Source organism: Chiloscyllium punctatum, unplaced genomic scaffold (genome assembly GCF_047496795.1).
Source record: "Chiloscyllium punctatum isolate Juve2018m unplaced genomic scaffold, sChiPun1.3 scaffold_585, whole genome shotgun sequence".
Lineage (NCBI taxonomy): Eukaryota > Metazoa > Chordata > Chondrichthyes > Orectolobiformes > Hemiscylliidae > Chiloscyllium > Chiloscyllium punctatum.
Window position 1 is genome coordinate 25,001 of NW_027310319.1, and position 10,000 is coordinate 35,000.

Genomic DNA, 10,000 nt, shown 5'->3' on the forward strand with positions numbered 1-10,000 from the left:
GGGAATGGGAGTGAACGTGACTGCTCAACCCGACTTTGAGACTTGTAAGCCGGGTAGCTCAGCCGGGTTTGACCCGGCGGTTCTGCCGACGGTCTCGTCTTCGGGGGGGGGGCGCCCACCGTGTACAGGCCGATTTTCATGCATTTCCAACCGTGGGAAGGGGTCCGAAAGGGGATGGGGGTGAAAGTGACTGCTCAACCCGACTTTGAGGCTTCTAACCCGGGTAGCTCAGCCGGGTTTGATCCGGCGGTTCTGCCGACGGTCTCGTCTTCGAGGCGGCTGCCTCCCCCGTGTCCAGGCCGATTTTCATGCATTTCCATCGGCGGGAAGAGGTCCAAACGGGAATGGGATTGAACGTGACTGCTCAAGCCGACTTTGAGACCTGTAACGCGGGTAGCTCAGCCGGGTTTGACCCGGCGGTTCTGGCGACGGTCTCGCCTTCGAGGGGGGAGCGTCCCCCGTGTTCAGGCCGAATTTTGTGCATTTCCATCGGCGGGAAGAGGTCCAAACGGGAATGGGATTGAATGTGACTGCTCAAGCCGACTTTGAGACCTGTAACGCGGGTAGCTCAGCCGGGTTTGACCCGGCGGTTCTGGCGACGGTCTCGCCTTCGAGGGGGGAGCGTCCCCCGTGTTCAGGCCGAATTTTGTGCATTTCCATCGGCGGGAAGAGGTCCAAACGGGAATGGGATTGAATGTGACTGCTCAAGCCGACTTTGAGACCTGTAACGCGGGTAGCTCAGCCGGATTTGACCCGGCGGTTCTGCCGACGGTCTCGTCTTCGAGGGGGGAGCGCCCACCGTGTACAGGCCGATTTTCATGCATTTCCAACCGTGGGAAGGGGTCCGAAAGGGGATGGGGGTGAAAGTGACTGCTCAACCCGACTTTGAGGCTTCTAACCCGGGTAGCTCAGCCGGGTTTGATCCGGCGGTTCTGCCGACGGTCTCGTCATCGAGGGGGGAGACTCCCCCGTGTTCAGGCCGATTTTCATGCATTTCCAACGGTGGGAAGTGGTCCAAAGGTCGATGGGGGTGGACGTGACTGCTCATACCGACTTTGAGACTTGTAAGCCGGGTAGCTCAGCCGGGTTTGACCCGGTGGTTCTGCCGACGGTCTCGTCTTCGAGGGGGGAGACTCCCCCGTGTTCAGGCCGATTTTCATGCATTTCCAACGGTGGGAAGTGGTCCAAAGGTCGATGGGGGTGAAAGTGACTGCTCAACCCGACTTTGAGGCTTCTAACCCGGGTAGCTCAGCCGGGTTTGATCCGGCGGTTCTGCCGACGGTCTCGTCATCGAGGGGGGAGACTCCCCCGTGTTCAGGCCGATTTTCATGCATTTCCAATGGTGGGAAGTGGTCCAAAGGTCGATGGGAGTGAATGTGACTGCTCAACCCGACTTTGAGACTTGTAAGCCGGGTAGGTCGGCCGGGTTTGATCCGGCGGTTCTGCCGACGGTCTCGTCTTCGAGGGCGGACCCTCCCCCGTGTTCAGGCCGATTTTCATGCATTTCGAACCGTGGGAAGTGGTCCAAAAGGGAATGGGGGTGGACGTGACTGCTCATACCGACTTTGAGACTTGTAAGCCGGGTAGCTCGGCCGGGTTTGACCCGGCGGTTCTGCCGACGGTCTTGTCTTCGAGGCGGGTGCCTCCCCCGTGTACAGGCCGATTTTCATGCATTTCCAACCGTGGGAAGTGGTCCAAAAGGGGATGGGAGTGAACGTGACTGCTCAACCCGACTTTGGCGCTTCCGAGCCGGGTAGCTCAGCCGGGTTTGACCCGGCGGTTCTGCCGTCGGTCTCGTCTTCGAGGGGGGAGCGTCCCCCGTGTTCAGGCCGAATATTGTGCATTTCGAACCGTGGGAAGTGGTCCAAAAGGGAATGGGAGTGAACGTGACTGCTCAAGCCGACTTTGGCGCTTCCGAGCCGGGTAGCTCAGCCGGGTTTGATCCGGCGGTTCTGCCGACGGTCTCGTCTTCGGGGCGGCTGCCTCCCCCGTGTCCAGGCCGATTTTCATGCATTTGCAACCGTGGGAAGTGGTCCAAAAGGTCGATGGGAGTGAATGTGACTGCTCAACCCGACTTTGAGACTTGTAAGCCGGGTAGGTCGGCCGGGTTTGATCCGGCGGTTCTGCCGACGGTCTCGTCTTCGAGGGCGGACCCTCCCCCGTGTTCAGGCCGATTTTCATGCATTTCGAACCGTGGGAAGTGGTCCAAAAGGGAATGGGTGTGGACGTGACTGCTCATACCGACTTTGAGACTTGTAAGCCGGGTAGCTCGGCTGGGTTTGACCCGGCGGTTCTGCCGACGGTCTTGTCTTCGAGGCGGGTGCCTCCCCCGTGTACAGGCCGATTTTCATGCATTTCCAACCGTGGGAAGTGGTCCAAAAGGGGATGGGAGTGAACGTGACTGCTCAACCCGACTTTGGCGCTTCCGAGCCGGGTAGCTCAGCCGGGTTTGACCCGGCGGTTCTGCCGTCGGTCTCGTCTTCGAGGGGGGAGCGTCCCCCGTGTTCAGGCCGAATATTGTGCATTTCGAACCGTGGGAAGTGGTCCAAAAGGGAATGGGAGTGAACGTGACTGCTCAAGCCGACTTTGGCGCTTCCGAGCCGGGTAGCTCAGCCGGGTTTGATCCGGCGGTTCTGCCGACGGTCTCGTCTTCGGGGCGGCTGCCTCCCCCGTGTCCAGGCCGATTTTCATGCATTTGCAACCGTGGGAAGTGGTCCAAAAGGTGATGGGAGTGAATGTGACTGCTCAACCCGACTTTGGCGCTTCCGAGCCGGGTAGCTCAGCCGGGTTTGATCCGGCGGTTCTGCCGACGGTCTCGTCTTCGGGGCGGGTGCCTCCCCCGTGTACAGGCCGATTTTCATGCATTTCTATCGGTGGGAAGTGGTCCAAAAGGGAATGGGAGTGAACGTGACTGCTCAACCCGACTTTGGCGCTTCCGAGCCGGGTAGCTCAGCCGGGTTTGACCCGGCGGTTCTGCCGACGGTCTCGCCTTCGCGAGGGGGGCCTCCCCCGTGTACAGGCCGATTTTCATGCATTTCCAACCGTGGGAAGTGGTCCAAAAGGGAATGGGGGTGGACGTGACTGCTCATACCGACTTTGAGACTTGTAAGCCGGGTAGCTCAGCCGGGTTTGATCCTGCGGTTCTGCCGACGGTCTCGTCTTCGAGGGGGGAGCGTCCCCCGTGTTCGGGCCGAATTTTGTGCATTTCGAACCGTGGGAAGTGGTCCAAAAGGGAATGGGGGTGAACGTGACTGCTCAACCCGACTTTGGCGCTTCCGAGCCGGGTAGCTCAGCCGGGTTTGACCCGGCGGTTCTGCCGAGGGTCTCGTCTTCGAGGGGGGAGCGTCCCCCGTGTTCAGGCCGAATTTTGTGCATTTCGAACCGTGGGAAGTGGTCCAAAGGTCGATGGGAGTGAATGTGACTGCTCATACCGACTTTGAGGTTTCTAACCCGGGTAGCTCGGCCGGGTTTGACCCGGCGGTTCTGCCGACGGTCTCGTCTTCGAGGGCGGACCCTCCCCCGTGTACAGGCCGATTTTCATGCATTTCGAACCGTGGGAAGTGGTCCAAAAGCGGATGGGAGTGAACGTGACTGCTCAACCCGACTTTGGCGCTTCCGAGCCGGGTAGCTCAGCCGGGTTTGATCCGGCGGTTCTGCCGACGGTCTCGTCTTCGAGGCGGGTGCCTCCCCCGTGTACAGGCCGATTTTCATGCATTTCGAACCGCCGGAAGTGGTCCAAAAGGGGATGGGAGTGAATGTGACTGCTCAAGCCGACTTTGGCGCTTCCGAGCCGGGTAGCTCAGCCGGGTTTGACCCGGCGGTTCTGCCGACGGTCTCGTCTTCGAGGGGGGAGCGTCCCCCGTGTTCAGGCCGAATTTTGTGCATTTCGAACCGTGGGAAGTGGTCCAAAAGGGAATGGGGGTGAACGTGACTGCTCAACCCGACTTTGGCGCTTCCGAGCCGGGTAGCTCAGCCGGGTTTGACCCGGCGGTTCTGCCGAGGGTCTCGTCTTCGAGGGGGGAGCGTCCCCCGTGTTCAGGCCGAATTTTGTGCATTTCGAACCGTGGGAAGTGGTCCAAAGGTCGATGGGAGTGAATGTGACTGCTCATACCGACTTTGAGGCTTCTAACCCGGGTAGCTCGGCCGGGTTTGACCCGGCGGTTCTGCCGACGGTCTCGTCTTCGAGGGCGGACCCTCCCCCGTGTACAGGCCGATTTTCATGCATTTCGAACCGCCGGAAGTGGTCCAAAAGGGGATGGGAGTGAACGTGACTGCTCAAGCCGACTTTGAGGCTTCTAACCCGGGTAGCTCAGCCGGGTTTGACCCGGCGGTGCTGCCGACGGTCTCGCCTTCGAGAGGGGGCCCTCCCCCGTGTACAGGCCGATTTTCGTGCATTTCTATCGGTGGGAAGTGGTCCAAAGGTCGATGGGAGTGAATGTGACTGCTCAACCCGACTTTGAGGCTTCCGAGCCGGGTAGCTCAGCCGGGTTTGATCCGGCGGTTCTGCCGACGGTCTCGTCTTCGAGGCGGTTGCCTCCCCCGTGTACAGGCCGATTTTCATGCATTTCGAACCGTGGGAAGTGGTCCAAAAGGGGATGGGAGTGAATGTGACTGCTCAAGCCGACTTTGGCGCTTCCGAGCCGGGTAGCTCAGCCGGGTTTGGCCCGGCGGTTCTGCCGACGGTCTCGTCATCGGGGGCGGACCCTCCACCGTGTACAGGCCGATTTTCATGCATTTCGAACCGTGGGAAGTGGTCCAAAAGGGAATGGGGGTGAACGTGACTGCTCATACCGACTTTGAGGCTTCTAACCCGGGTAGCTCGGCCGGGTTTGATCCGGCGGTTCTGCCGACGGTCTCGTCATCGAGGGGGGAGACTCCCCCGTGTTCAGGCCGATTTTCATGCATTTCCAACGGTGGGAAGTGGTCCAAAGGTCGATGGGAGTGAATGTGACTGCTCAACCCGACTTTGAGACTTGTAAGCCGGGTAGGTCGGCCGGGTTTGACCCGGCGGTTCTGCCGACGGTCTCGTCTTCGGGGCGGCTGCCTCCCCCGTGTCCAGGCCGAAGTTCATGCATTTAGAACCGTGGGAAGTGGTCCAAAACGGAATGGGGGTGGACGTGACTGCTCATACCGACTTTGAGACTTGTAAGCCGGGTAGCTCAGCCGGGCTTGATCCGGCGGTTCTGCCGACGGTCTCGTCTTCGAGGCGGGTGCCTCCCCCGTGTACAGGCCGATTTTCATGCATTTCGAACCGCCGGAAGTGGTCCAAAAGGGGATGGGAGTGAATGTGACTGCTCAAGCCGACTTTGGCGCTTCCGAGCCGGGTAGCTCAGCCGGGTTTGACCCGGCGGTTCTGCCGACGGTCTCGTCTTCGGGGCGGGTGCCTCCCCCGTGTACAGGCCGATTTTCATGCATTTCCAACCGTGGGAAGTGGTCCAAAAGGGAATGGGAGTGAACGTGACTGCTCATACCGACTTTGAGACTTGTAAGCCGGGTAGCTCAGCCGGGTTTGACCCGGTGGTTCTGCCGACGGTCTCGTCTTCGAGGGCGGACCCTCCCCCGTGTTCAGGCCGATTTTCATGCATTTCGAAGCGTGGGAAGTGGCCCAAAAGGGAATGGGGGTGGACGTGACTGCTCATACCGACTTTGAGACTTGTAAGCCGGGTAGCTCAGCCGGGTTTGATCCGGCGGTTCTGCCGACGGTCCCGTCTTCGAGGGGGGAGCGCCCACCGTGCCCAGGCCGAATTTCGTGCATTTCTATCGGTGGGAAGTGGTCCAAAAGGGAATGGGAGTGAACGTGACTGCTCAACCCGACTTTGAGACTTGTAAGCCGGGTAGGTCAGCCGGGTTTGACCCGGCGGTTCTGCCGACGGTCTCGTCTTCGGGGCGGGTGCCTCCCCCGTGTACAGGCCGATTTTCATGCATTTCCAACCGTGGGAAGTGGTCCAAAAGGGAATGGGAGTGAACGTGACTGCTCATACCGACTTTGAGACTTGTAAGCCGGGTAGCTCAGCCGGGTTTGACCCGGTGGTTCTGCCGACGGTCTCGTCTTCGAGGGCGGACCCTCCCCCGTGTCCAGGCCGATTTTCATGCATTTCCAACCGTGGGAAGTGGTCCAAAAGGGAATGGGAGTGAACGTGACTGCTCAACCCGACTTTGAGACTTGTAAGCCGGGTAGCTCAGCCGGGTTTGACCCGGCGGTTCTGCCGACGGTCTCGTCTTCGAGGCGGGTGCCTCCCCCGTGTACAGGCCGATTTTCATGCATTTCCCACGGTGGGAACTGGTATCTTTCGTTACGGGGACAAGGGTCTGAAGCGGTGAAGTCAGTAACCGGCATAGTTAAGGAAAGGGTTCGAATTTTCTCAACATTACGAAAAAAGTGAGCAGGGAAGCTAGAGAAGGTGTCAGTGAGTCCCAAACGAGTGAACTGCAAAACTTAGGGAAATGCCCGAAAGCGTTTTAAAGGGTGAAATCGGGAACGAGGAAATGATGGGAAAGTGCCTGAAAGTGCTAAATGAGTAAACAGAAAAACTTAGAAAAATGTTTAAAAAGAAGAAATCAGTAACCAGAAAAACTGCGAAAAATGTTTAAAAAGAAGAAATCAGTAACCTGGAAAACTTAGAAAAATGTTTAAAAAGAAGAAGTGAGTAACCAGAAAAACTTAGAAAAATGTTTAAAAAGAAGAAGTGAGTAACCAGAAAAACTTAGAAAAATGTTTAAAAAGAAGAAATCAGTAACCAGAAAAACTTAGAAAAATGTTTAAAAAGAAGAAATGAGTAACCAGGAAAACTTAGAAAAATGTTTAAAAAGAAGAAATCAGTAACCAGAAAAACTTAGAAAAATGGTTAAAAAGAAGAAATGAGTAACCAGGAAAACTTAGAAAAATGTTTAAAAAGAAGAAATGAGTAACCAGGAAAACTTAGAAAAATGTTTAAAAAGAAGAAATCAGTAACCAGAAAAACTTAGAAAAATGTTTAAAAAGAAGAAGTGAGTAACCAGAAAAACTGCGAAAAATGTTTAAAAAGAAGAAATGAGTAACCAGAAAAACTTAGAAAAATGTTTAAAAAGAAGAAATGAGTAACCAGGAAAACTTAGAAAAATGTTTAAAAAGAAGAAATCAGTAACCTGGAAAACTTAGAAAAATGTTTAAAAAGAAGAAGTGAGTAACCAGAAAAACTTAGAAAAATGTTTAAAAAGAAGAAATCAGTAACCAGAAAAACTTAGAAAAATGTTTAAAAAGAAGAAGTGAGTAACCAGAAAAACTTAGAAAAATGTTTAAAAAGAAGAAATCAGTAACCAGAAAAACTGCGAAAAATGTTTAAAAAGAAGAAATGAGTAACCAGGAAAACTTAGAAAAATGTTTAAAAAGAAGAAGTGAGTAACCAGAAAAACTGCGAAAAATGTTTAAAAAGAAGAAATGAGTAACCAGGAAAACTTAGAAAAATGTTTAAAAAGAAGAAGTGAGTAACCAGAAAAACTTAGAAAAATGTCTAAAAAGAAGAAATCAGTAACCAGAAAAACTGCGAAAAATGTTTAAAAAGAAGAAATCAGTAACCTGGAAAACTTAGAAAAATGTTTAAAAAGAAGAAATCAGTAACCAGAAAAACTTAGAAAAATGTTTAAAAAGAAGAAGTGAGTAACCAGAAAAACTTAGAAAAATGTTTAAAAAGAAGAAATCAGTAACCAGAAAAACTTAGAAAAATGTTTAAAAAGAAGAAGTGAGTAACCAGAAAAACTTAGAAAAATGTCTAAAAAGAAGAAATCAGTAACCAGAAAAACTGCGAAAAATGTTTAAAAAGAAGAAATCAGTAACCTGGAAAACTTAGAAAAATGTTTAAAAAGAAGAAATCAGTAACCAGAAAAACTGCGAAAAATGTTTAAAAAGAAGAAATCAGTAACCTGGAAAACTTAGAAAAATGTTTAAAAAGAAGAAATGAGTAACCAGAAAAACTTAGAAAAATGTTTAAAAAGAAGAAATCAGTAACCAGAAAAACTGCGAAAAATGTTTAAAAAGAAGAAATCAGTAACCTGGAAAACTTAGAAAAATGTTTAAAAAGAAGAAATGAGTAACCAGAAAAACTTAGAAAAATGTTTAAAAAGAAGAAGTGAGTAACCAGAAAAACTTAGAAAAATGTTTAAAAAGAAGAAGTGAGTAACCAGAAAAACTTAGAAAAATGTTTAAAAAGAAGAAATCAGTAACCAGAAAAACTTAGAAAAATGTTTAAAAAGAAGAAATCAGTAACCAGAAAAACTTAGAAAAATGTTTAAAAAGAAGAAGTGAGTAACCAGAAAAACTTAGAAAAATGTTTAAAAAGAAGAAATCAGTAACCAGAAAAACTGCGAAAAATGTTTAAAAAGAAGAAATCAGTAACCTGGAAAACTTAGAAAAATGTTTAAAAAGAAGAAGTGAGTAACCAGAAAAACTTAGAAAAATGTTTAAAAAGAAGAAGTGAGTAACCAGAAAAACTTAGAAAAATGTTTAAAAAGAAGAAATCAGTAACCAGAAAAACTTAGAAAAATGTTTAAAAAGAAGAAGTGAGTAACCAGAAAAACTTAGAAAAATGTTTAAAAAGAAGAAATCAGTAACCAGAAAAACTGCGAAAAATGTTTAAAAAGAAGAAATCAGTAACCTGGAAAACTTAGAAAAATGTTTAAAAAGAAGAAATGAGTAACCAGAAAAACTTAGAAAAATGTTTAAAAAGAAGAAATCAGTAACCAGAAAAACTTAGAAAAATGTTTAAAAAGAAGAAATCAGTAACCTGGAAAACTTAGAAAAATGTTTAAAAAGAAGAAATGAGTAACCAGAAAAACTTAGAAAAATGTTTAAAAAGAAGAAATCAGTAACCAGAAAAACTGCGAAAAATGTTTAAAAAGAAGAAATGAGTAACCAGAAAAACTGCGAAAAATGTTTAAAAAGAAGAAATCAGTAACCAGAAAAACTTAGAAAAATGTTTAAAAAGAAGAAGTGAGTAACCAGAAAAACTTAGAAAAATGTTTAAAAAGAAGAAATCAGTAACCAGAAAAACTTGGGAAAAAACACTTAGAAAAATTTTCAGCAAAGTGTGAAAAATATTCTAAGTGTCAGCGGAGGAAAATGCTGAAGCATCGGGAAAGATTCGCAAACCTACGCCGAACATGTGCTCCGAAGTGCCGGAGGAATTGGGTGAGTTGAGCCCGGCAAATGGCCAGCTGTCGTTTTGTGCCTGCAGCCCGAAAACTTTAACTTTGTCTGTCGCGGAAGTCCGGACCGAGGAAAATCCAAACGGTTTTGACCGGACCGAGTTCCAGACCGATGCAGTCAAATTTGGAATTCAGACCCATTCAGTGCCACTTGTAGTTTTTCCGCAGTGAGGTTGGCGGGGTACCCGGAGATATATGGGAACACGATTTTTAGAACAAAATGGCGGCGCGGGACCGTTCTGAAAGGCATCCGAAAAACGGTTCCACGGGCATAGCACTTTAATGACAGGTATGAGTGCATGCCGGAGAGCTCTTGGAAGTCGAATTTTTGACACTTTGTCAATTTTTTGACAGATTTGACAAACTCTTTCTGTCTGTTCTAAGAGTCGGTCAGAGACTTGTGCGGCGGTCTTTTGACACTATTGGAGGGCGGGCAAACCCCACGTTGACTCCGGCCGTCCCTCCACAGGCGCTCGTGTCCAAAATGAAGGCGAGAGACGCGAGTGGCCTGGTTCCCTTGGGTGTTGCCAAGAAGGCTGCGGGCTGACCGTTGCCTGAGCACTCCCTAAAGCCTCTTGTGATGAGAGCAGACCTCGCGTGCCGCACGACCGGCTCTGGGAGTCGTTGGGCCGCTATTTGTGAATAGTCTGGTCCTCCTCTGCCACCCGGACAAGCGCGATGGCTCTGCCGCCCTGCGGTGCTCGTCACCCAGGTTTGGGGAACACGATACTCGTAACAAAAATAAAAGGCGGCTCGGGACCTGCAGGCGAAAGGGGTCCCGTGGTGCTAAGCACGTCGACTTCGGGTCTCGGTGCAAGCC